Consider the following 18,254-nt stretch of genomic DNA (forward strand, 5'->3'; position numbering starts at 1 on the left):
GGTGAAATGTCCTCCTGGGGCACTTGATTCTTCCGCTATGTTTATAGTTGGGGCACTTATTCGAGCACTGATACACAATCAGTCTTTGCTAACTAAATTAAACTGTTTGTCTCTCATACGTGAGTTTATTTACCGGGCTGGCAAGTGCCTTTTGCCATTTGCTTCTCAATTCCGTGTTACGTTTTGTGCCACAATTCTCGATGTTAATTTGAAGGTGAGGGAACTGTCGGTTGAGTGCATTCGAGAAGCTGTGGTCTTTGATGGAAATCCCGGTGTTTATGCGGAGAGATTGGTGGGCGCTTATTTAGAGCAGACAAATAGTGGAATACGGTGTTTCCATTGGTTTATATTTTGTAGAGCTTCCATAATTGGTGGACTGTGTTGTGTTTTTGAATTTTCGAGTAAACCATTCTCATTTGATTCTCTGTCGTTCATTAGGGAGCATCTTCTTTCGTATGAAAATGACCCTAATCCTGTCACTTTACAACTGGCCGGAAAGTGTATGGGGTTGTCATTTTTCTTGATTTCTGATGTGGAGTTTGAGAGTGCGACGGGTCTTTACTTTTTGAGTATTGAAGAAATATTTTAATTTCTAGATTCTGAGTTCGGTGAGTTTCGTTTACATGCGTTCCAGTGGGCTTTGTATTCTAACATTGAAAGGATGAAACCGCTTATTCATCGAGTTGTTACTAAATTGAACAGTCTTTCTGTAATTTCTGAGGTTTTTATTGCTTTTATAGTTTGTAGAAATGTGCTATCATCGTCTTGGAAATAATTTGTACTATAGTCAGAAATTACACTGATTCCGAAATTCTCACGTTTGTTTTTTCGCTAGTTCGGAGAGTAATGGATTGTTAATGTTTATTTTAGAATCTTGAATCGACTTATTTGTTAATTAGAGAGAAGATGTTGGATGTGGTTCTTGATATGATTGAACGAATTCGTCTTTTAATCAACTGTGATGATATTCTGTCTCTTGCTGTTCGACTGGGGAATGATGAAAATGAGCGTGTTGCGTCTAAAGCAAGATTATTAGTGGCAACACTTTCTTCAGATAAAATAACATTTCAAAATGTTAATAATTCCATCTAGGATTTTCATTTTAATGAGTGCTATTTTGAATATAGTGTCTTTACTTAGTAATCTCGCTGGGAGAATTTATTAGTTTGTTGACTTTACTTAGTAGTTTGACCCTATACGTGAAAATGAATAGTGTCTTTAAATCTTAATAATAAAATGGTATGGTGTGTGTCTGTCTGTGTGTGCACACCAACTTCAAATTGGCAATACGATGTCCTCGACTTACATGATGAGGTCCTTAAAACCTTCCCGCCAAAAAAAAATTGAAAAGAACTTTTCTGCATTTTGGTTAAAATGAACAACTACGATGTCCTCGACTTACATGATGAAGTCCTTAAAACCTTCCCCCAAAAAAAAATTAAAAAAAAATTTTCTGCATTTTGGTTAAAATGAACAACTACGATGTCCTCGACTTACATGATGAAGTCCTTAAAACCTTGCCCCCCAAAAAAAATTAAAAAAAAATTTTCTGCATTTTGGTTAAAATGAACAACTACGATGTCCTCGACTTACATGATGAAGTCCTTAAAACCTTGCCCCCCAAAAAAAATTAAAAAAAAATTTTCTGCATTTTGGTTAAAATGAACAACTACGATGTCCTCGACTTACATGATGAAGTCCTTAAAACCTTGCCCCCCAAAAAAATTAAAAAAAATTTTCTGCATTTTGGTTAAAATGAACAACTACGATGTCCTCGACTTACATGATGAAGTCCTTAAAACCTTGCCCCCCAAAAAAATTAAAAAAAAATTTTCTGCATTTTGGTTAAAATGAACAACTACGATGTCCTCGACTTACATGATGAAGTCCTTAAAACCTTGCCCCCCAAAAAAAATTAAAAAAAAATTTTCTGCATTTTGGTTAAAATGAACAACTACGATGTCCTCGACTTACATGATGAAGTCCTTAAAACCTTGCCCCCCAAAAAAAATTAAAAAAAATTTTCTGCATTTTGGTTAAAATGAACAACTACGATGTCCTCGACTTACATGATGAAGTCCTTAAAACCTTCCCCCCAAAAAAAAATTAAAAAAAATTTTCTGCATTTTGGTTAAAATGAACAACTACGATGTCCTCGACTTACATGATGAAGTCCTTAAAACCTTCCCCCCAAAAAAAAATTAAAAAAAAATTTTCTGCATTTTGGTTCAAATGAACAACTACGATGTCCTCGACTTACATGATGAAGTCCTTAAAACCTTCCCCCCAAAAAAAAATTAAAAAAAAATTTTCTGCATTTTGGTTAAAATGAACAACTACGATGTCCTCGACTTACATGATGAAGTCCTTAAAACCTTCCCCCCAAAAAAAAATTAAAAAAAATTTTCTGCATTTTGGTTAAAATGAACAACTACGATGTCCTCGACTTACATGATGAGGTCCTTAAAACCTTCCCCCAAAAAAAAATTAAAAAAAATTTTCTGCATTTTGGTTAAAATGAACAACTACGATGTCCTCGACTTACATGATGAAGTCCTTAAAACCTTCCCCCCCAAAAAAAATTAAAAAAAAATTTTCTGTATTTTGGTTAAAATGAACAACTACGATGTCCTCGACTTACATGATGAAGTCCTTAAAACCTTCCCGCCAAAAAATCAAAAAATTATTTTCTGCATTTGATTAAAATGAACAACGTTAATGTCCTCGACATTCATGATGAGGTCCATTAAAACCTTCGAGGCAAAAATCTCACGTATTAAGAATATCCTTGATGAAAACGACAGCAAGAATATTAACAATGATGAACTTTCAATTATTCGCGATAAAGAAATTCAATTCATCCTATGATTTTCTCTTAAAAATTAAATGCATATATCATTATCGACCATGAATCAAAATTAAAGCTATTATCATATTTGACTTTGACAGAATGTGCAATTACAGATTGCACGACCTTGAATAGAGTGTGCAATTAACAGATTTTGAAAAACCACTTTGATAGTTGAAACCACATTAGCACAATCATTAACACAATTTACCACCAATTGACGCACGACCTTGAATAGAGTGTGCAATTAACAGATTTTGAAAAACACTTTGATAGTTGAAACCACATTAGCACAATCATTAACAGAATTTACCACCAATTGACAGCGCAATCAGAAGAATTTGCGTAAAAATATTAACTATTTAGTTAAGTTTTTCGTAAAGATAGAATTTATTTTCGGATGCCTCTTTTCCTAAACTTTTTTATTATTCAAAAATAATTTTTTCAATAGATAACCGAAGGAGGGAAGACGAAGCTGAAGAAAAAACGGTCAGCTTAAGGTAATTAATTAAATCTTTTTTGTGCGTCGCTTTTTTGGCTGCTGCTACTCTGCCTGCCCAATCTCCGCCAGTGGTTTGTCTAATCAAGGTCACTAAGCTAAATCTCCGGACTATAAAGGCTCTTAAGCATTATCTTAATTGGCTGTTAAAAAAATTAGACAGGTTGTTGCCGTGGCGGCAGAGATTTTTTTTGTTTATACTATTTCACAAATTTTTAAAGTTTTTTTTTGTTTTTTTTTTATTTTTTTGTTTTTAAATTATTTATTTTTATTTGTTTTTTTTATTTTTTTGTTATTTTCTAAAAATTCAACCGGATTGAATTTTTAAACTCCTTAGATCCCTTGGAATGCCGAATCATTTTTTAAAGTTAAAGATAGGCGTTCCAGTGGTTTTATTACGAAATCTTGCGCCACCTAAATTATGCAACGGAACGAGGTTAGTTATCAAAAATTTGATGGATAACGTAATAGAGGCGACGATATTAACAGGTAAGTATAGAGGTGAGGATGTATATATTCCACGAATTCCGATAATTTCTGATGAATTACCATTTAGATTTAAAAGGCTGCAATTTCCTTTGAGGATGAGTTTTGCAATGACAATAAACAAGGCCCAGGGACAGTCATTAAAGGTAGTTGGGTTATTTTTAGAGAGTGAGTGCTTTTCACATTGAAAGCTGTATGTGCCTCATAAACTTTTAAGTTTTTTTTCATTGACATAACTAGCTTTTCTAGGTATTTTTTTGGTGGTGGCTCCCATATTGGAAAGAATTTTGTTTCCAAATCTTTTAAATTTTTGGATGGATTTACTCTTCATCGTATCCAAACATGCTCTATTGAATTTGTCTTTTATATATTCAGTTACTGTCCTTGAAAAATAGAAAGGGGTATTATCTTGCGAAAAAATTAAAAAGTTTAGCCCCATTTTCGACGTTTATTGTTTCAGATTATTTTTATGCACTTTCGCGATGTCATGGATCATGACAAAGCTTTTGCAGCGAAAGAAACAACAAGAGTTATTAGTTTGGTTCATTTCCCTCTATTCTTGGCGGTCTCCATGAAAGTAATCTAGATTCAAATTGTCCGTATCAGAAAGTCTCCATGTTCCGGAATTATAAAGGAGAATAGGTTTAACCAGAGAATTGTATAAGCGTATCCGTTTTTGTGTACTGAGTATTTTAAGATTTAGCTAATTTTTCTTTTTTCTTTAAGCTGTGTAGTGCGCTGTTTTCATATTTTTAACCATTTTTTACAAAATAAAGTTAAAAAATTAACAAGTAGTTTAATTTATTTACTGTTTGATAAAAAAAATTTGTTTCGTTAAAAGAAACCTAACATATATTTCAAACCAATATTGAATTCTTGAATAATTCATTAGTCTAATGCTAAAAATTCTAGCATTTATTCTAATTTCTGCTTGTTGGAGTGAGAGCAGTATTTTAAACAGATAGAAATCAGTTTCACGAGATCTACAGAAGAATCCAATGAAATCCCACCTTTTTCACCAGGGACTTCACCTGACGCCATGGTCAAGTTAATTAAGCTTATAACACAATTTAGAGAAAACTTAAATTCTCAAGATATGGAACAATACCCATTTAAAGCTGATGTTAAAAATATGATGAACGTCATAATTCGGTCAATCTACAAAGTTCGAGATGTACCCTACTGATCATCAGGCTAATTCTAGATTTTTGTCCGAGAACTTATATCAAACGGTTCAGATGCTTGTGACAAAATCCGAATGTTAGCTTTAACGGACCCTTCTGTTTTGGACACCAATCCTGAACTTAAAATAAGAGTCAAAGTCAATGATTTTAGTAAATTACTTTTTAGGCAAATTTGGAAAATGGGACTCTGACATTTGAAGACACTGGAATTGGAATGACAAAAAATGAACTTATTAATAATCTTGGAACCATAGCCAATTCAGCAACAGCAAAATTCCTTGAAGAATTTTCGAAAAATGAGGCTGAGAATTTGGAAAATGATTTAATTGGAAAATTTGGAGTTGGATTTTATTCTTTGTTTCTTGGTATTTGGTTTAATGCAGTTCCTAGTGGCCGACCAAGTAACTGTCGTTTCAAAGTCGAATTTTGACGATCAATATATTTGGACTTCCGACTCAAAGAGTTTCAATATTGTCAAAGACCCGGATGGAAATACTTTGGGAAGAGGAACTCGCATAATTTTTCGGCTGAGAGAAGATTCGACACATTTTATAAAAACCCAAAAATTAAAAGAACTGATAGAAACTTATAGTCAGTTTATTAATTATCCTATCTATTTGTGGCAAGATGTTATTTTTTATTTTTATATTCACAGGGTCAAGAAGAAGAGCAGTCAACAGGCGGAGAATGGAAGTACGTAAATCCTGTTAAACCGATTTGGATGCAAAAGTAAATATGTAAAATTGATGTGTAGTCCATTGGATGTAACTGAATTAGAATATGCAGAATTTTATAAATCAATCACGAAGGACACTGAAAATCCTCTCCATTACATTCACTTGAACGTAGAAGGCGAAGTTCCTTTTTCTGCCATAATTTTTGTTCCTTCAGAAGTTTTTAGTAACAGAGAACATACAATCGGGAAGAAATTAAGCCATTTTCGGGTTGTTCTAATCCCATGACACACTAAACTAATTTAGCTGTATACCAGACGCGTTTTTATAACTGACTCATTTGGAGACGAAGAATTCATGCCAAGATATTTAAATTTCCTTTTCATCATAGTCAATTCGGAAGATCTCCCGCTTAGTGTGTCTCGAGAACATTTACAGGAAAGCAAACTACTCAAGTTAATACGAAGAAAAATAATAAAAAAGACTCTCCACTCATTTGCAACCAATGAAGTTGTTATGGGAAAAATTTGGAACCTTTATTCAAATAAACTTAAACTTGGAATTGATGAAGACGAAATTAATAGAAATCGTCTAGCGGATATTTTGCGATTTCCTAGCTCCAAAAACCCCAACGAGATGACAACTTTGAAAAAATACATTTCTCGTATGGAACCTGATCAGAAGTCGTTATATTATTTTGGTGGAAGCAGTCGGATAGAGGTAACAAAGTCTCCGTTTGTGGAACTTCTCTTCAAAAGAAACATTGAAATTATATATTTGTTTGAATCGTTAGACGAGCATCTATTGGGAAAATTAGAGAGTTATCGTGGGATCTCACTAGTCAATATCGCACTTGCAAACATGGATGACCTGTTTGACAAAAATGACCTGAAAGAACAAATGGAAACTTATAACAAATTTTACTCAAAGTTCATATCAAAATCAAAAACAATTCTCGAATCAGCACTGAATGATGTAGTTATTTCAAATCGCTTAATTTCTTCATCTTGTATTGTAAAGGGAGATTTTAATGGGGTATCTGGAAATTTGTTGAAATTTATTACTTCTCAGGCACACGAAAAAAACGATTTAGCCCAAGCCAAGTTTGATTTATAAAAATGAAATTTTCAGTTATTTTAAACAATTGAAAAAAATTATGGAAATAAATCCATTCCATCCAGTTGTCAAAAAACTCAAAGAACAGCTCGATGTTCTTTTTTTTATTTATTTTTAGTTTGAAGAAGAACCTTCCGAAGAATGGATTGAGAATTTAAAATTCTTTTACCAACTGTGTGAAATCCGGTCTCAATTTACTCCAAAAGACCTGTCCCAATTTGCAATAAGGGCAGAAAAATTTTTGAAGGCGGGATTTGGAATTTCAGAAAATAATGAAGTTTTAGAGACAGTAGATGACAACATTTTCAAAAAATACTCGACGAATAACGGCGATTCGTTAAGTGTAGAATTATAGGAGTTTGGAATAATGTTTTACTAATCTCTTAATGTGCCTAATGGTTAATCTTTTGGAATTTTGTTTAAAAATGAGCACACATTTATACCTCTCATCTTTAATCGCTTTCTGAACATAACTATACCATTTCTCATACTTAATGAGATTAACACTAAACTAAGTGGGATTAGCAGAAGACTAAGATGGTTTAGAAGAAAACTATGTGGGACTAACAGTAAACTAATTGGAATTAACAGTAGACTAATTAGGATTAGGATTAATAACGAACTGAATGAGATCAATAAAGGATTACTTTTATTATAAATATTATATTTTGACCCGGCAAATAAAAATGTTACGTAGATTATTGTAAAAGAAACATCAAATGCATAAAAACAAACTAAATTTAATTTCAGCTACAGAATCAGGTGAGGATTGGAAAAAACAGCAATAGAACTCAATATCTAAAGAACGAAAGCATATCGTTGGATAAGGGATGGAGACAAATCTGACAGGAGAGATGGAAATTATAGATAAAAATTTAACAAAGAACATGCAGATTTTTTATATCATGCTTTGAAAGCGTTAATACAATTACTCTTTATGGAATAAAACAAACATTTGAATTACATTTTTATCCGTGGGCTCTTGCAAAGCATTTGTGGGTCTGGTTCGAACTGGTTCTCGGACAGAATCCAATTCTCCTCCACAAAATTTATGACCTCAGTAGCCACCAAGTTAGTCATCAACTTGTACAGGTTGGGCATACAGGTTATCGGACGATTTATTCGTCAGAGCGAAAGGGTTATCTACCTTAGGAATCAAATAAGTTACCACAGTACATAACCACTCTGGAATCGAGCCAGGGTCAGGTGTAAACTGTTCGATTGTTTGCAATTTTTTATAAAGAAATTATACACCCTATCGACCCCAGGTGTCTTCCAGTCAGAGAGACGAGTTACTACCTCATCAATCTTCTTGTGGATGTCAGAGACACCACAAAACTTGGTCATCAAGGGAGCATCGGATCCACAAAACGAAAACGATATACCCTTGCGAGGACATGCATTCCACATACTCCCCCATATGTCAAGCATTTCGACCTTTTTCGGGGTACCCTTCTTCGTCTCTCCGTCCAGTCGTCGATAGAACAGCTTGCGATTAAACTCAAACAGGTTGTTCTCTTGAATGAGCTGACATCGAGACTCATGAAATAAGACCTTTTTTGATAAACGAGAATCAGCTCCTCACTTACTGCCTAGGCACGTCTGAAGTTGTCGAGTTCCCATTTGGCAGCTCGTTTCCGACGAAGTACAGTACGCACCAAAATGGGAGTCTCTCTCTTGATCCCATTGCTCACATTATAATTGTGCCCAGTCAGCTCTTCCAGCTCGGCCTTTCTTGCGGATTGTGTAAAAGCCTTACGCACGATCGTGTAAAATATGGTACGATTGATGCAACTCATAACGTCACTCCTGAGTTGTTACCGAGGTATCTTTCAGGTCACTCTGCAATCCGCAAGGGGGACAACACGATTCGCAGGAATATGCCTACTAAATATCTCTTTAACCTGCAAGAGTAGCGATAACTCGCAACTTTGGTGCTCGTGTTGTTCAAAACACGGAAGAATCCTGACGGCGTAACCCCAGCACCAGTCCTCCCCCGCAAGCCAGGAGGAGGGGTTTTGGCTAGCTTCTTCAGTACATTCAACGATAGGTTTGAGCTAAAGCGTCGATTGAAGCACTAATGCAGGTTAGGCGACCCATTCCTGGGCATCCTGAAAGCTCTTCCTAACAGATGGGAAAGAGCGGATTTAACCCAGTCCTCCCGTGCACTCAGTTCCTTCTTTTTATTATTATTATTATTTAAGCCAAACAAAATCACCGTCTTAACCATTAACTAACACGTTCAGGTGATTCCGACACTTCTCAACAGTCGAGCCATCTTTTCACGATGTTCCGACCGTGACCCAACACACTTTCTGTATGTACGGTGAATGGTTTGTGGTCCATTTCCACGATCCCCCCCATTTGCCTCTACGAGAGACTCCAGTGTTCTATGGACAATTTCCCTATCGGTATGGTCCTTCAGTAGGTTGATAGATCGTTCTTGAATTTTTTCGATTTTTAGCCGGTTCGTTGCCGTCAGGTTACAGCCCCAAGCAGCACATGCATAGCCTATTGTTGGCTCGATATACTGCTTGTAAAGGGTCTCTACCCCTGGCGGATAAGTTCTCCCACAGTTCCAAAGGAAGGCTTTTACAAAATTGTAATGGGAAGAACGATATTCTTTGAGGTTTATAAATATTATATTGTTCAGAATCGAAATTAAGATAACTGACAAATTTTTTTAATAAATTCAGAAAAAAAGTTCAAGGATTAAAATTATCATTAATTAGTGTTTCTTTTCCTTTAAAAATGCTGTCCCCTTGTCCGGTCACGTCCAGACATCTCTTTTTTCTTATTTTAGTAAGAAAGCTGACTTCCCTGGAAAGCCAACTCACACTTCCATCAACTGTTCATCTTTTTCGCAATTCATCTTGATTTTCTGATAAGAGTTAAAAGAGTACGGTCTGTCAGGCCGGATGTATAAGTAACCTGAAAAATTGAGCATAAAGGTTTTGGATGACAGCTTTGTTTCTTGCACCCACGCAATGTCCAGATCGCACTTCTTCATTAAACAGAGTTCAGCAGTGTTGTGGGCAATCCCACTTGGTATGCGTAGTGGTTCTTCCTCGCGGGTACCAGATTTTGGTCGATGTCTTAGGAAAGAAGAAGGGCGTATAAAAGAAAGTTTCTTGGGAGCAACTTTGAAGCAACCAACATCACGGAAAATATCCGAGAATACGACGAAAAACTATCATTTGCCACCATTAGAAAATGACAGATTGACAAAATTTGCCGTACGACACTGTTTGTTCCCAGGCGATCACCCAGCCAAGTACTAGAACATGCTGTAATCGCTTAACTGCCGTGTTCGATTGGGAACGGGTATTTACGACTAAGTATGATCGTACGTTACTAATAAAATTAATTATAGAGTATACGTGTGTTTTGACCTCTTCTATTTCCCCCCCTCCCGATTACTGTGGAGCCTGGTTTGCTGCAAGTTAGTGTAGCATTTTCGCCGATAAGAGTCGACGCAAGTGGCATCTCAAACTAGAAGCTTGTCCTTTTTGCCGGTAATAGTCGTCCGAAGACTTCCGATTTGGAAGACTTTATTCAATTAAGTTTTTTTAAAGCTACTATTGAATAACTCTCTGATTTCACAAAAATAAAATAATTACCTTCTCAATCAGAAAATTTCCTTAATATCATACACATGTATATAATTTTTTTTTTTTTTTTTTTTTATTAAATTTATACAAACAAGACAAAAATTACAGATAGCTAAGTTAGTTAAAGGCCTCACGAGACACCCGACCAGCCGCGCGAATGGCGAAGACGTTCCCTCGGATCACAGCAATCGACAGACGTTCCAGGAGCCAAGAAAACTCTCTTGGATCGTGACTAGTCCTTGAAATCCGTCGACCGAGCGAGCGAAGGAAGCGGAGTGTCTTGGGACCGAAGATCCCGGAGGACTCCAAGGCAATTGGAGTAAAGAGCAGCGAGTTGGACAGGTGGCCGTACTTGAGAATCTTTCGCTCCTCGGCCTGCCTGGAAGCGTGCCCAGGATTGGCGGCGGACAGCGCGAGATTTCCCAGCGAGAACGTGTCCGAGCAGGTAGAATCCCAAATAAGGGATTTCCCCTGCTCGTAGGGGAAGGTGGACATGCCGTCAGGGCGTTTGCCATCCCCTCTAACCAATCCAACAGGTTCAAGGATAGACGGGATGCCTGCTGAGGCGAGGGCTCTCTGTACGACTGAGTTGAGTTCACTGTGACGGGGGGCACGACCGGCACTCCGCCGGCAAGCGAGGGGATGCAAACCGTACTCGTCAACAGTTCCCCCACAACGGCATTTGTGCGACTGGCAGATTTTCAGCCCGACACGGAGGGAGATTGCGATTCTTAGGCATTCCTTGTCCAACAGGTTCCCGATGGAAGGGAGAGGGAGAGCCTTTAACCAGACACCGCTGCTTTCACAGCGACCTGCACGGAGGCAAGCGACACGGTGTTGATTGGAGACAGGAAGCAGGCCTTCGAAGATTGCCTGACAAGAGATTTCGTCCCATTGGCGCTGTACAGATTGAGAGTTGTATATAATTAAAACAAAACCTTCGATTTTAAAAAAACAAATTAATAAAAATTTTCATTTGTCAAAAAATCATTTCCATACTTTATTACATTTATAACTTTTTTGGGCCTCGTCGTTTCTTCTTCGTCAATCCTGAAAATTTGTCAAGAAAGACTAACAGAATTTCAAAGTGACCCATACTAGTTGGGACCAAGCCTTTCCGACTTCGAAGACTGTCAAGTTATAGTTCAAGAAATATAAACTTTATAGATTCCTTATTGGTAACAATAATATCCAAAACATCTGAAATTAAAGAGTATTTCATTATTCTGTCATTCTCTGTAGTTGTAGAAAGCGAAGGAGAAGCGTTAACCTTTTTAAATAAACTTAAAAAAGCAACTTCGATTAGCCAGGGCTTAAGCAAACTGTCGATGATGATATCAAATCTAAATATCTCAATACTCAAATTAACCCATAAACTTCAAATGAGTGCCGATCATTGATAATTGATGTCTAACATACTTTTATCTTACAAAAAACCTGAACTGACTTCAGAGTTTGCGCAATGACCCAACAAATGTTTCCAAATAATTCATCGGAAATCTTTTATAGGATAAATTTTGAATACTTTTTGCCCTCGAGTTCCTTCAATGTACTTGAGGAAGTTCTCTAGAGACAGTTTTCCTCCATGAATTGGATTATACATTACGCCGTGTTTTTGAATTGCTACGTTCGTGAGATGGATAAAATGGTTGGAAATTTCAGAAATATCTGTGTTGTATTTTAGTGTACAAAAACGGCAAAACCCGAGCTTATATCTAACCAATTAAAATACCACTAAACATGTAAGCTTTGAGAGGACGGAAGCAAGTCACAAGAACGTAAATTCTGAGATCAAATTTTTTACCTCCGATGAGAAGAGGATGTTCGATATAACGAGAAATGACAAAATTTTCCTTATTCCTAAGAAATAGATTATTATAGCTGACTGGAAGTCTCTTGTTGACCATTTTTTGACTTGTGACAACTTATTTATTAGAAAAATTCCTTTTCCCTGAGCTTTAGAGATAGCTTGAAATTGAAAATGAAACCTTTTGCGGCTGGCTTGATGATCCACGTGGTGTTTGGATTGCGTTTGAACTCATCAACAAACAAGTTGTATTCCGACGGAATCACAAATGTTTGTGGAAAGAAATCTTACTTTTATAAAAACACAAAAAACCGAGGTAAATATATTTTCCGACACTGTCTTTCTCTGCAAGAATATGTCCTTCTTTCTCCAAATCCTTTTTATACCTTTTTATGTTTTTTGCCAGCAAATCTTTCCTCGTTAGTTCGAAATGGTTAGGAAAATGATTTACGATTCTTCAAATAAGCGGAAAGCACTGACTGGTTGTCATTCAGACGGTATCCGCTATCAGGTGAAAAAAGGTTCCTAATGCTGTATATACTTCCCCTAAAAATTAGTTTAATCAGTTACCAGAATATATTCCAGTCATCTTCTGGGCTAGTAGGAATCCAATTTCGGTCAGTAAAGTTGCATGTAACGACTGATTTGTCAAAATCCGAATAATATTTGATTGTCATAAGAAAATTGATATAGTCATGGAAACATTATTTTAAGTTATTTAATTTAATTTAGTTAATTAATAATATTAATTATGGATTCGTGTTATGTGTCCGCACATGATCTTAAAAAATTCTCTAAAACATTATTAAAATGCAAATACGAAGGTAAATTTAAATATATTTTAATTAAAAAATCAGATATAGATAAAATAAAGTCGTTTATTCAAATGGCCCTTCCAAAAGAGCGAATACCAACTATTGTTGCCAAAAGAATGATTAAATTTGTTATAAAAAATATATATATCAAAATTAAAGACTGCTTAATAACTATTGCCAAATTTTTGGTGATTTCCTTCGAATTTATTGAAGAAAGTCACGAATTGAGACAGTTTTATGGACATTTAGTGTCAATAATAAACACTCGAGGTTTATCTGAGCCTATATCAATACTTCTTTGTCTTCTCACAAAGAAATCCGATGTAAACCCTCATGTAATAAAACACATCGAAGAACTTTCAGAATCTAATGTTAAAAACTATTTATTTAAATTTAGTCCGATGTTTTTATCCTTTTGAACAAATACAGAAATTTACAACAAAATCTTCCCACTGTAGTCATTATATTGTCAATTTTTAGTTTAAAAATATTAGTTTTGATTTACATAATTGGTCAAAGCGACTTATACGACATTATGAAGTGGTTGAGATCCCAGAAGTCGGTCCTTACCATGTTTTTAATATTTCAGTTGAGTCCCAACCTTCATTTGAATGGCTACATACTAATGATCTCACACAAAATATGCTTGATGACTTCCTAGTAAAATCTATCGATCGAAACTACTACAAAATGTTTCATCTTTCTAGTTTTTGTTTTTTAACAAATAGAATTGTTGACCCAATTAAATTTAACCTTCCCTCTTCTCAGTTGTATGTGTCATTTCGCAGAATATTTTAACGTTTGTTCAAAAAATAATTTTTTAGGAGATTCCTGAATCGTGTGCCCGGTTTGTCCTCCGCGTAGTGAAACGGCGGGATTTTCATTTTCTCAGAGCCGAAATACTCCATCTCATTCCTTATTTGCCTCCTATGGGTTGATCTCTCATTTTTTCAATTTCAGACCTTCAAAGTGGCATATTTCTTTGTTTTCGAAGAATTTTGTTGTTCACTACATCGGAAGAAGCGAATATTTATTTCACTGTTTTTTACAGACTTTTTAACAATTGGCTACAATATGGGGGACCCTTTGTTGTAATTTGCGTTAATTTTAGTATTTTAGTTCGCAGAATGTGGTACAGAGCGATGTTGACGCATTTATAGTCGAACTCGTCGTTTTTATGTCCCGTCTAGGCGTTTCGTATTTAAACATTCTCACTTTACGTTGTGATGTTGCCACATCCATGCTCAGATCAACTGTGCTGATATTTCTTCATACTGTTTTTGGTTATTTGCTCATTTGAAAAAGGTCTTCACTCTTACTTTGATTCGTGATGCCGATGTTTTTTATTTATTGTTTGTGTACTTGGTGTTTTGTGATGATCTGACGCTGGTCATTCCGTCTCTTTCCTTGTTTACTGAGTATTTGTATGTTTTGAATATTTTTCTAGTGCCTACTTATTTTGGGAGAGTAGACAAGATGTTCATGTACTTTCTTAGGTGATAATTTTAGTTTGAAAGAATCAAGTTATTGATGGCGGATATTATTGCTGTTCTGTGGAATGGGGGGAGTTCTGAGTGTGTTACTAAACTTATTTATTTGGTAAATCCTCGTTTGCAGGGAGGTTATGTGGAGTCTTCACTTATGACCCACCCCGCTTTTGAGAGCATTGTTGCTGACTATATTGGCATGGTTTTGCTTGGTGTCTTTCAAGTTATTTTTAGGATGTGGATTGTATTAATGCTGATGTTTGCGGAAGTCTTTTAGTATTTTTTGTTTTTTAATTATAGCCATCTATGAGGTTTGGCTTTCTTGAATATCTCCTCAAAAGAAGTTTTGTCTATAAACCGATTTTTGATTTATTGCGTTATTTTGACAATTTTCATGTTCATTGACTTTTTTATGTATTGTGTTTTTTTAATTATTTTGTTTATTTAATTGCAACGAAAATCATCTTTGTATACAGTACGTTTTTTAATTTAACAAAAATAATTTCAATACACTCAGAACTTGTTTCAAAAAAATCTAAGTTGAAAAATTCATCTACTTGAAAGCTTCGAGAATTATCCAAAAATTTCCAAATGAATTTTCAATTACCCTCAGTGGAGCATTATATTGAAATTTATGGGATATTTGTGTAACATATTATATAAAAAGGTTTATTGAAAAACACAAATTTACGCTAAAACATATTTCATATATAAACGAATCTGGAAAAACGATTCAAACGTTTCTTCCCAATGCTAGTGATACGAATGATTTTTCATTAAATGTACCGAAGCATTTGTTCTAGCAAATATTCCGTTATATAAACTAAGAAATCCTGCCTTAATCAATTTTTTTCAATACTATCGGATTCATGTTACCTTCAGAATCCAAATGTAAAAACAATGTCAATATCACGATAGTACTGCAACACGCCACGTAATTTGACGGTAGCGTGGTTTGGCGTATAGTCAGGATTCCTAAAAATCATGATTTTTTTGATTTTAATCAGATTTATTTAAAAGCCTGTAAATAAAGACAAGTTTGGCAGATATGAAACTTGCTTATATTCTACTAACACTTCTTTTGGTGCTGTAGAACATCTCGAATTTGTTTAATTTGTCCAAATCTCGTCATAAAATCTTGTTTTCCTTCTCGTCATAAAATTGGTGGTCCATTACTCGATCAAGTGTACGACTAACTACATGAGAACTGTCGACAAAGACTTTAGGACAAAACAGTGTCTATGGTGTTGGCTGGATGAATTAACACTTATAATGAATCTCGGCGGACAGAGTGAGATTTCCGACCGAAAACGTGTCCGAACAGATAGAATCCCAAATAAGGGATTTCTCCTGCTCGTATGGGAAGATGGACATACCGTCTGGCGTTTGCCGTCACCTGTTACTTGTGTTTCGGTTGTAACATCGGATGGAGAAAGCTATCTAATTGACACTGTAGACACCTTTGGACACAGACACATTGCAGAGTATCTTGAATCTGTTGCATTAGAATATACAAGTCTGGCGAGCAACAGTTTGGATGTAAAATCGGAAGTCTTGTGATAAACAATCCAACCACCATGACTAAAATGAGGCTGATAATGATGCAAAATGACTGTGAAATCTTACATATGGCTGCTCGACACATTATTCAACATTCTCGCAAAAAATGTAGAAGTAGCGACGTTAAAGAAACCATCGTAAAAATACATAGATACTTTCGAAATGTCCATCTTCCAGTCGCAGCGGTACAAATTTGCTTGAGGAAAAGAACTTGTTCTTCCAATTGATGTTTCCTGGAACACTTTATCAGATTGTTTTTAATCTTATCTGGATAATTGGTCTACAATTTTGAGAATTTGTGAAGAACACAGATCCGATATTGATACAGGTATTGCTTCCAAAGTCCAAAATATTCTCCTAAAGAATATTTGCGGCTGATTTTTTCAACTTTTGGATTTTTACATTTGATTTTACGAACTTCAAATTATCCAGTCAGCCTGTAGAATTTTTTGTTCGGAATTTTGTTTTGCCAAGAATAATCAAAGTGTTTTCTTAGTTGGTCTCTGTAAAAAGAGTAAGTTGTTTCATGTCTTCTTTTGACGTTTTTCCAAGTGCCTGCGTTGTACATGAAGACTGGTCGGACAAATGCGTAATATAAGCGCAGTCGCATCTTCGCATAAATTTGTTTTCTTCTTAATAAAATCGATTGTAATTTTTTGAGTGCTATTGTGGCTAAGATCTTTCTTTGTTTAATATCTTCTGATTCGCCAAGTAAATATCCGAGTTTTCTGGCGTTCCTCCACTTCTCCACGTAGGTAGGCATTCGTTCAATAGTGGTTAATTATGTTTTATCTTCATTAACTTTGAGAGACAATTTGCTCAAAATTGTTTTCTCCCAATAATGTCTATAAATTCCCGATTCTTAGCTACAAATCGATATCATTCGCGTAAATAAGTTGCGTTAAGATTTTTGATTTGTTCTCTCAGATCTCTCAAATCTGCTTATAGATAATACGGGTGATAGCGTATCTCCTTGTGAGGTTCCAGCATTGGTAGAAAATGGTATAGACTTCTTAGAACCAACTCTGACGAGTAGTTCAGTTTCAGACAATAATATGTGTATTATGCGGAGACTGTCTTCATCGATAATGTCTTTCAACACGATAAGTAATTTACTCCTGTCGAATGCCTTACTTTTATCGACTCCTAGGATATGAAAAGATCGTTTGTACTCCTGACATAATGCAATTAAAATGGAGGATTTATGCAATAAGTACTACTTCAACGTTAAAACAAGTGTTATACGGGCCGTAATAAATTCATGTGAAATCTGTAATTTTTCTCGATGTGGGTCATTTTCTCGCGGTGGTAAATAATAGTTTTTAGCTACAAAAAGACCCACTCGGGCTCTTTACCCTCTCTGTTGACCACATCGCTTGCAACTTATTTTTTCAAAGTAAATTTCTGGTATCTAGACGGCGTGATTGTCAGGACCCACTGATGTGATTGTCAATGATATCTCCAAAATTATTTCTGGTTTCTCAAAGATTGGACTCTCCTTAGACGGCAGAAAATGAGAACTCGTAAATATTTACGTACTCCTCCATTGATATCCTGGTCGAAAGACTACGACTCACTACGAACAATGATTTGGTTATACTAGGCTTGCCAATTTCCGAGAGGGGCATAGTTAAAGCCTTGTTGAGAAAGTGGGAATAAATTAAGTTGTTAACTGATCGAATAGGTGGTCTTGGTTTCCATTTGGCGTTCTTGTTGACGAATTTGCTTTTTATTTCGAGGCTTACTTACATCTTTCGTTCATCTCAATGTTTTACTGCAGGTGATTAGTTCTGGGACCGAGGAATTTTTGGATGCTATCGATTCATTTATTATTTGAATTTTCTTCTTTAAGATAATTCACAACGATATCGTTTTCTTTGCGGAGCTAACATCTTTTACTTTTTTTTCCAAATGGATTTTTCAAGTTTATTAATTATTAGAAAATCATCTTATGCGTAGACCTCAATGTGAAACACCCCCTTTTGCTTTCAAATCAGTTGGCGGATACGAGAGGGAAATCTTTACTTTCCCAATTGGACAAAAACAATCCTGAACGACCCATCGAGGAACACAAGGACTCCATTCAGAGTGACTGACAAATCTACTTCACTCGGTAACTCTATGCTCTTTATCTACGTAGTGGTTAGTCCTCTATGAAACGAGAAAC

At 35.5% G+C, this 18,254-nt stretch overlaps 1 pseudogene; it reads right to left on the reverse strand.

The window, feature by feature from the left end:
- Positions 1–10,040: 10,040 nt before the first annotated feature.
- Positions 10,041–10,159, reverse strand: LOC115231796 (annotated as a pseudogene).
- Positions 10,160–18,254: the final 8,095 nt, after the last annotated feature.

The sequence above is a fragment of the Octopus sinensis genome, unplaced genomic scaffold (assembly GCF_006345805.1).
Source record: "Octopus sinensis unplaced genomic scaffold, ASM634580v1 Contig18899, whole genome shotgun sequence".
Classification (NCBI taxonomy): domain Eukaryota; kingdom Metazoa; phylum Mollusca; class Cephalopoda; order Octopoda; family Octopodidae; genus Octopus; species Octopus sinensis.